The sequence below is a fragment of the Lutra lutra genome, chromosome 4 (assembly GCF_902655055.1).
Source record: "Lutra lutra chromosome 4, mLutLut1.2, whole genome shotgun sequence".
NCBI classification, from domain to species: domain Eukaryota; kingdom Metazoa; phylum Chordata; class Mammalia; order Carnivora; family Mustelidae; genus Lutra; species Lutra lutra.
The window spans coordinates 194,548,112-194,556,840 of record NC_062281.1 but is presented as its reverse complement, the minus strand read 5'-3'; the positions used below and the strand labels follow the sequence as shown (position 1 = coordinate 194,556,840).

General features: G+C 55.5%; 1 pseudogene; it reads right to left on the bottom strand.

The window, feature by feature from the left end:
• Positions 1 to 447: 447 nt before the first annotated feature.
• LOC125099143 (syncytin-1-like) lies at positions 448 to 1,844 on the bottom strand (annotated as a pseudogene).
• Between the last annotated feature and the right edge of the window lie 6,885 nt (positions 1,845 to 8,729).

Sequence of the window (8,729 nt, the reverse complement as noted above, 5' to 3'; positions counted from 1 at the left end):
TGGGCCTTTGTTCTCCTGTCCGAGCTCAGGTCTGGTGGCGGGAACTTTCACCATCTTAAGTAGCCCTTTCTGCCAGCCCGACATTCCGACCTTTTGCTTAATATAATGGTGCCAGGGGCGCTGACTCAGTTCTGGCTACTTCCTGCTGACGGAGGGCGTCGTCATAGGGGTAGTCGGAAGTGGGCAGGCGAGAGTAGGGCTGGAGGAGGAGTTGATTGACGGACACTAGGGCAAGTTCTTGTAGGTGACCCTGCAAGTATCGGAAAAAGACAGGGAGCAACCGAGACTAGAAGGAGGATTATGCATACAGATCCCACCAAAGGGAGCAGCCAGGTTACCCAGGTGTAGCAGTCCAGGCCCCAGGAGGACGTGTCTCGCCACCAGGCTTGGACTGATCCCTGAGTTCTTTGATCCTGGAGGTAACTATACCTGACTGGTTAACAAAGTAACAACATTCTTCATTTAAGTATAGGCAGGTCCCCCTTTTTCGGTGGTCAGAAGGTCTAAGGCCCGTCGGTTCTGCAGGGCTAAGGCCGCCAGGCTGATAACTTGCGTCGGTAGGGCTGTGAGGGAGTCAGCAACCCGTTCCATGTCATCATTCAGGGCTTGGGAGAGTTTGCAATAAAAGTCTATGGAAGTTCCTATCCCCGCTGTTCTGGGGATACCTACCCCTGTAGTTATTCCTGACCCTATTATGAATGGGAGGAAGGCAGCCCTTCCTCCACGGTGTTGGGGGAATAGGATGGATTGTAGCTGGGATTCAGAGTAGATGGTGGTAGAAGGAGATAGTAGAATGAATATACAGTCTAGGGAGTCATTAGTGGTCAGGCAGCGATAGGTTCCCTAAGGGCACAAGAGAAATATTCCCGAGGGAGTCAGTACGGGAGGGAGGAGTTAGTGATGTTAGCAGCTACGGTGGTAAGGGGGGAGGACACATTAATAATAGGTATGTTTCCCCCAATGGGGCCGATGTGAACCGTATTATTTGTGGTCGTGGAGTTGGGGAGTGGCCAGTCAATAGGGAGGGGTACCCCTATGATGTTGGAACATGTTGAAAAAGGGAAACAGATCCAGCAGTCACTGTCACCGTTCTTCGACACATTTCGCCATAGGTTGTAACTAGAGTTCAGGAGGGCCACTGTCAGTTGTTCAGTGATAGGGACTTTTTGTATGCTACCAAGATTGATGCCCTTATAGACCGGGTCGCTGAGGGTTTGGAGTCGTTTAGTCAGGTCCGTGACTGCTGTTTTAGTGCGTTCGCGGCTAGCCTGGTCCTGAACCCCGCCCCCGTCAGAGAGACCGACATGACCCAGATAGGTCCAGCAAACTTTTCCATACCTGGGGTAGATGTTGCAGGGGGCAATACCGCGTTTGGCTGTCACGAGGTCAGAGACCCAGTAGGTTTTCTGGTCATACGTACAGGTTGTTGGTTCCTTTCCCCGGTAGCAGGTTGCAGGCATATAGGTAAAGGCCGAAAAATAGCGAGAGGTACCTGAACCCCTCATGCAGCTAGACTCACATGGTTCCGCCTGGTTTGTCTAGATTAGAAGGAATATGAGAAGGGGCCCTAACCAAGCAGAGTTTGGTGGGGCCTGCCATCTGGGAAGTCCAATCAGTATCTGTAGGTGCCCGTTTGAGATTGTTGATATGTACCCATGCAGAGTGCCCCAACAGTTTCGCAGCAGTTGGGGTGGTAAGGACAACCGTATGAGGCCCGGTCCACCGGGTTTGTAAGGAACCTGGTCGCAAGCTTTTGAGGAGGACCTGGTCCCCAGGAGATAGATCTCGTATACCCGCTTCGGAAGCATGGTCGCTTGGGGCTGGGATGACCGTGTCGGCGTGGGCCCTTAAGAGAGCTCGGAGGAGAGTGAGGTAAGGTAGATAGGATAAAAGAGGCGGAGAAATGGCGGGAAGGCCATGATTTATAAGAAAGGGCCGGCCGTAGAGTAATTCGAATGGGCTTAAATCCGAAGGCCCGCGGGGCGTAGCCCGGAGTCTGGTGAGAGCCAGGGGCAGAAGTGTGGGCCAGGAAAGGCGGGTCTCTAGGGTAAGTTTGGTGAGTTGGGCTTTAGCAGCCCGTTGGCCTTTTCTACCTTACCCGATGACTGTGGGTGGTATGGGATGTGAAGTTTCCAGGTTATGTTGAGGCTCTCAGCAACCTGTTGGGTTACACGGAGATGAAGGCTGGTCTGTTGTCCAACTGGAGGGTCCGGGGCAATCCGAACCTCAGGATGATGTGCTCGATCAGTATTGTAGCCACCACGTCCGCTGTCTCCCGAGCCGTGGGGTATGCCTCGATCCAGCCTGTGAACGTATCAACCAAGGTTAATAGGTAGTGAAAGGTTTTATGGCGAGGCATGTGAGTGAAGTCCAGTTGCCAGTCTTCCCCCGGCTGATGACCTCAGAGCTGATGGATAGGCCCTGGTCTGCGCATTCCTCCTTGTGGATTCACAGCTGAACAGGTGTTACAAGCCCTGTGGACAACTTCGATTACCTTAGCTAAGGAAGGATGATAGAACAATGGCTGAAGAAATTGGTGAAGAGCCTTAGGGCCAATATGGAGGGATCGGAGGATGTCAGTAATTGAGGCGTGCGCCAGATTGCCTGGCAGGGCAATCCTGTCCTGAATGTAGATCCACCCCTTATCTCCAATCTTTCCTCCCTGCGCCTGGAGGGCGTGTGTTTCCTTTGCAGAGTAGGAAGGCTGGTGAGGGGCGTTAAGAAAGAGGATAGGAAACGCAGGGGTATTTAAGGCCGTTTGTCTGGCCTTAAACTGAGTGGCCAAACTGAGTCTGCCTGTTGTTACCTAGGGAGACCAGATCCTTGGCCGTCTGGTGGCCTTGACAGTGAACAACTGCTACCTCAGCGGGCAGACTAAGGGCCTCAAGCAACTTGGCGATGAGGGTCCATTGGCTGTAGGGGTGCCCTTGGTCGCTAGGACCCCCCGTTCTTGCCAAAGAGCAGAGTGTGTGTGAGTTATGAGGTAGGCATATTTTGAGTCAGTGTAAATGGTGACTCGTTGTCCCTTCAACAGGTGGAATGCCCTGGTGAGAGCCACGAGTTCAGCCTTCCGGGAGGTGGTTCCGGTGGGGAGGGGGGCCGTCTCTAATACCGCATCCGTGGTGACCACAGCGTAAGCAGCGTGTCTTTGGCCATCTGAGGCAGGAGGGAACTGCCGTCCACGAAGAGTATGCGGTCAGGGTTGGATAGTGGTTGATCAGAGAGACCAGGATGGAGAGGAGTGAGGTCCTCTATAAGTTGTAGGCAGGAATGGACGGGTTCGGGGTGGGCAAGGGTATAGGCAGTAAAGTTGCGGGGTTTAAGCGGGGGGAGGTAGAGAGAGAGATATGCGGGTTTTCTAGGAATAGCAGATGGAATAGCTGGAGACGAGAAGGAGTCAGATGGGCCAGGGATCGGTGGCTAAGGAGGTCTGTGAGTCGGTGGGGAGAGTAAACCGTGATGGGCTGCCCTAAGGTAAGTTTGAGGGCCTCCTTTGTAAGAGAAGCAGCTGCCGCTAGGGCCCTGAGGCAGGGCTGCCATCCCTGGGCGATGACATCCTGTTGCTTGGACAGGTAGGCTATAGCCCTATGCGTAGGCCCCACCAGTTGTGTAAGGAGGCTGGTGGCCGAGCCAGAACGCTCATCAGTGTAGAGATGGAATGGTTTAGAGAGATCGGGTAGGGCTAAGACCGGCCCGGTGGTAAGGCCGTCCTTTAGTTTAGAAAATGAGTGGCAGATCGAAGTGGGATCAGTTAGGGGACCCTGGGGGGTCTCTTTAGCCGCCTGGTACAGAGGACGAGCCAGGATAGAGAAATTTGGAATCCAATGTCTGAAGAACCCAACCAGTCCAAGAAAAGATAGTATTTCATCTGCCGTTTGGGGAGGTTGGAGTTCTTGGAGGAGTCGTATGCGGTCCCCAGTAAGGGACTTAGAAGTAGGAGTCAGAAGTATGCCCAGGTAGGTAACCGAAGGGGCACACAATTGGGCCTTAGAAGGGGTGACTCGATATCTCTTGGCCCCCAGGAAGTTAAGTAAGGCGGAGGTGTCATCTTGGGAGACCGAGAGGGAGGGGCTACAGAGGAGGAGGTCATCCACATATTGTAGTAGAGTACTGGCCTTAAAGATGCACTGCTGTAAGTCTGTGGTCAAGGCCTGCCCGAAAATGTGGGGGCTGTCCCTGAACCCCTGGGGTAGGACAGTCCAAGTTAGTTGTCCAGAAGCATGCGTGTCGGGATCCTCCCAGGTGAAGGCGAAAAGAAAATAGGAATCAGGGTGCAAAGGGACAGTGAAAAAGGCATCCTTTAGGTCCAGTACTGTAAAGTGAGAGGTGTTTGGGGGAACGGGAGACAATAGGGTGTAGGGGTTAGGAACGACTGGGTGGAGGGGGACTACAGCCTCGTTGATAAGCCTAAGGTCTTGTACCAGTCGATAGGCCCCTGAGGGCTTGCGTACTGGGAGGATAGGGGTGTTACAGGGGGAACTGATGGGGATCAGGAGTCCCTGACGTTTTTTTTTTTTTTTTTTTTTTAAAGGTTTTATTTATTTATTTGACAGAGATCACAAGTAGTTACAGAGGCAGGCAGAGGGAAGTAGCCTCCCTGCTGAGTTGAGAGCCAGATGTGGGACTCGATCCCAGGACCCTGAGATCATGACCTGAGCCAAAGTCAGCGGCTTAACCCACTGAACCACCCAGGCGCCCTAGGAGTCCCTGACGTTTAAGCCATTCTATGATAGGTTTCAGGCCCCGGTGGTGGGCTAAGGAAATAGGAAACTGAGCTCGAGAGGGAAACTTGGAGTTATCCTTAAGCTGTATTTGACCGGGGTAAGGTGGGAAGCAATGATGGGCTCTGAGGTGTCCCACACCTGAGGATCTACAGTAGGTAGGTTATCTGGAGCAGGGGTCGAGGGAGTGGAGAGGTGTAGGATGAGACGGGTTGAGGTGGAGGGAGGGGGGGAAGGGGAGAGGCAGATAGTTGCCCTCAGTTTCTGGAGAATGTCCCTCCCCAGTAGAGGGACCGGGCAGGAAGGAATCACTAGGAACGAGTGGGAGAAGGGGAACCCATCCAGGCTACAGGTGAGGGGAAGGGTCACCCTAGGATTGGAGGAGGTCCCATCGATCCCCATAACAGTAATTGGTGAGGTTCGAGTAAGTCCCGAGTAGGAAGTCAGAACAGAGTAGGTAGCCCCCGTGTCCAGCAGAAAAGATATGGACTTACCCACTACCTGGTGCGTAACCCTGGGCTCAGCCTGGGTGAGAGGGGTGGCCGAGTCTGGGCTTCATCAGTCATCCTCCAATCCAAGCAGTTGAAAGGCCGGACTTACTGTCTCGGGGGGTCCCCCACGTTGAGGCGCCGAAGATACCCCGAGGTTAGGGCAGTCGGATTTCCAGTGGCCCATCAAATGGCATTGAGGGCAAGGCCGAGTTGGTGGCTTTGGATTGGGGCACTGGTGAGCCCAATATCCCTCAGCCCCGCATTTGAAACAGGCCCCCGGGGGGTGCGATTGGTTGCCCCTCTCTGCTGGCTCCCGGAGCCGGCCGGCCGCAGGGCTGCTACCAAGGCTTGGGTCTGCAACTGAACCTTTTGCTGGAGTCTGGCTTGTCATTTGAGCTCAGCCACCTCCTCACGGGAATTAAAGACCTTAAATGCCATTTTCACCAAGTCAGAAATGGGGGTCTGAGGGCCCTCCTCAGCCTTTTTTAACTTTCTCCGTATATCCGGCGCCGACTGAGAGATAAAATTAGTAGCCAGTACCGTGGCCCCTGCAGGAGAGGCGGGGTCCAAGTGAGTGTACTGGGTTAAATCCTCAGTCAATCGGTTAAGAAACATGGTGGGGTTTTCGTCAGGGGCCTGGACAATCTCCCTAATCTTGTCGTAATTAACGGCCTTATTAGAGGCTGCCCGCATGCCGGCTATGAGACATTGGACCATGCGGTCGCGGCGCCGGCGGCCATCTTGGCCATCCTGATAATCCCGACCTGGTTCTATAGCTGGGACCGCCTGGGCTCCAACTGGCATGGCAGCATCCGTGAGATAGACCTGATCTTCGTGCTCCCGGGCAGCAGCCTTGGATGCGTTCCCTCTCCTCTGGGGTGAGGGTAGTGGTCTGGACCACATGTAAATCATGCCAGGTGAGGTCATAGGCTTGGGCCAGATATTGGAATTCTTTGATATAGTTAACAGGATTGGCCGAAAAGGAGCCCAAACGTTTCTCAATTTTGGAAAGGTCCTGTAGAGAGAAGGGCGCATGGACTCGAACAACTCCCTCAGCTCCAACAACCTCCCTTGGGGGGCAGACTAACTCAGGGGATGGTTTCCTAGCCCTAGTGCGGGTGGAGATGGGAGGGGAGGCTGGAGGGGACGTGAGGGAAGGTTTGGGGCAGGGGGGGCCTCATCAGGAGCAACCTCAGGTTTTGGGGGGTTGAGGGGATGAGACGGGAGTCGGAGTGGAAGGGGTGGAAGAGACTGAAAGGGGGTTGGTTGGAGCAAGGGGGTTAGGGGGCGTAGGGAGAGAGGGACCTTGGGGTGAGGGATCGCGGTAAGGAGGAGGAGGAGCCGGGGGCCCTCTTGTCGGTGGGTGGGTGAAGCTTTCCGGAGGTTCAGAGAGGGGAGACTCAGAGAAGGGAGATGGGGAGGAGAGGTCCGGGTCTTTGGGAGCAATGGGTGGCAGGGGAGAGGGAGGGGAGCGGGCCAAGAGGACCTGTGAGGTAGAGCAGTGAGAGCAGAGGGAGGGGCGAGAGCGCAGAGTCCAGAAAGCCCGGACATAAGGGACCTCGACCCATTTGCCCTGGTGTTTGCAGAAATTGCCTAGGTCCATGAGAATCTGATAGTCAAACGTGCCTTCCGGAGGCCACTGGGACTGATTGTCTAATTGGTATTGTGGCCAAGCGACGGTACAATAATGTACGAGATGTCACCTTCACAGGTCCTGGTCCAGTTCCAGGGTTTTAAGATTGGCCAGCAGGCACCCCAGGGGAGTTTTAGAGTTGAATTTGGATTGGGAGGTCCCCATGATTCGTTGCCCGGCAACCCGAGGGCTGGAGGAAGGTGTCCCCTCGTCCACCACTGGGTTGAGGAAAAACTGTCGACTGCCGTAGAGGTTAGGACGTCTCCCAGCCTCTTGGAGTCACGGAGGTCACCCGGTGACCGGCGGGGTCCGCCCTGACGCGGCCGCGATTAGGGCAGGGCTTTCCGGAAGGAGGCGCGGAATCAGGGGAAACTCACCACGACTTCAGAAGTGGCGTTCGGAAAGGCGGGTCCGGGTCAGCTAGGGAAAGGAGAGAGCCTCCCCACTGGGGTGGGGGCTCAATCTCCTTCCCGGGTTTCGGCACCAAATGTAAAGTTTTTCTGGCGAGATAAGCACAACACCAAGCAAAGTGGGTGCAAGGCAAGATTTATTAAAGGCCCTCTCCGGCGAAGTGTCAGGGCTCAGGTGGAGGACAGCCAGGAAAATTGCGACGGGAGGAAGGCACTCTCGGGCGAGGTTCCGCAACTCTGGGAGCAGAGTGGGGGAAGTCGCCCCTAAGGCAGGGAGGAGGGGGCTCTTAAGGAGTCTGGAGGGGAGCTCAGGGGTCTTTTGGCAAGTTTCCCTTATTCAGATATTTCGCCTGCTCGTCGGGGTCCCATTGGTCCACCAGGGCCCGGAGCGGGGTCTCAGATTCCCGCTTGTCAGGGTCCCATTGGTCCATAGGAGCCCGGGGCGGGGGTCTCAGATTCCTGCTTGGGCCTTTGTTCTCCTGTCCGAGCTCAGGTCTGGTGGCGGGAACTTTCACCATCTTAAGTAGCCCTTTCTGCCAGCCCGACAATAACCACTGATCGTTTCTTGTGGTGCTGCTGGTCAGTGGCCAGCTGTCCCTCTGTGGCACCAGCCAGGGTTCACGTGTCAGGGGGAGCTTGGGCAGAGCTGGGGCGTCCTCACGCCCGTGTATCCGTGCTGTGAGCTCCTGAGAAGTAGCGGCTCAGGGTACAGAGAGCGGGGATGAAGGTAAGACGTCAGGGAAGACCAGAGATTCTGCAGCAGAGCCGGTCTGCCACGGAAGCCCTGCCCCATCCCTTTGCCAGGGACTCCCACGTCCCCTCTGCCCTAGAAGGCTCTTTCCTTCTGTTTACCACCAGGTCACCACCTCGAGGGCCAGTGGCAACTCAGCTGTCCTGCTTCTCGAGCTTCCGCAGAAAAGGAGTCCCTCCCTGCTCTGCTCCTGGACTTAACCACCGTGTGGCCTGGTTCTGAGCTTTGCTGATCTACCTAAAAGCAGTACATGGGGGTTACCCCGAGAATGTTCTGCCAGGAGCTCTGGGCGTCCAGGACTCGGCAGCGGACATCTAGGTGAGCTGGCTGACTTCCCTGAGTGCCAACCTCCAAACGTGACAACAGGTTCGTTGAGCACAGAGGCCAAGAGACCAGCGCATATGACCCAGAGCATGGTCGGGAGACAGGCAGCCAGAGCCATGAAGGGACACCCTGAGTGAGGGCCAGGGAACAAGTCCAGCCACAAGAGCTGTAAACACAAGGACAACAACGGTCACCTTCAGCTCATTGCTTTGGTGTTAGTCGGGACAGCCTGGCCCAGAGTAAGGACGAGCTGCCTCTGGTCCATCACCCGGGACCTCACAGAGTTGGTGGGCACTGAGAAACGGGCTTCCCAGAGGAGGTGAGCACAGGGACCCCATCAGGCCATGGTGCTCTGCCCGCACAGGCTCAGACAACCACCTGCTGGCCGCTGTGCTTGGC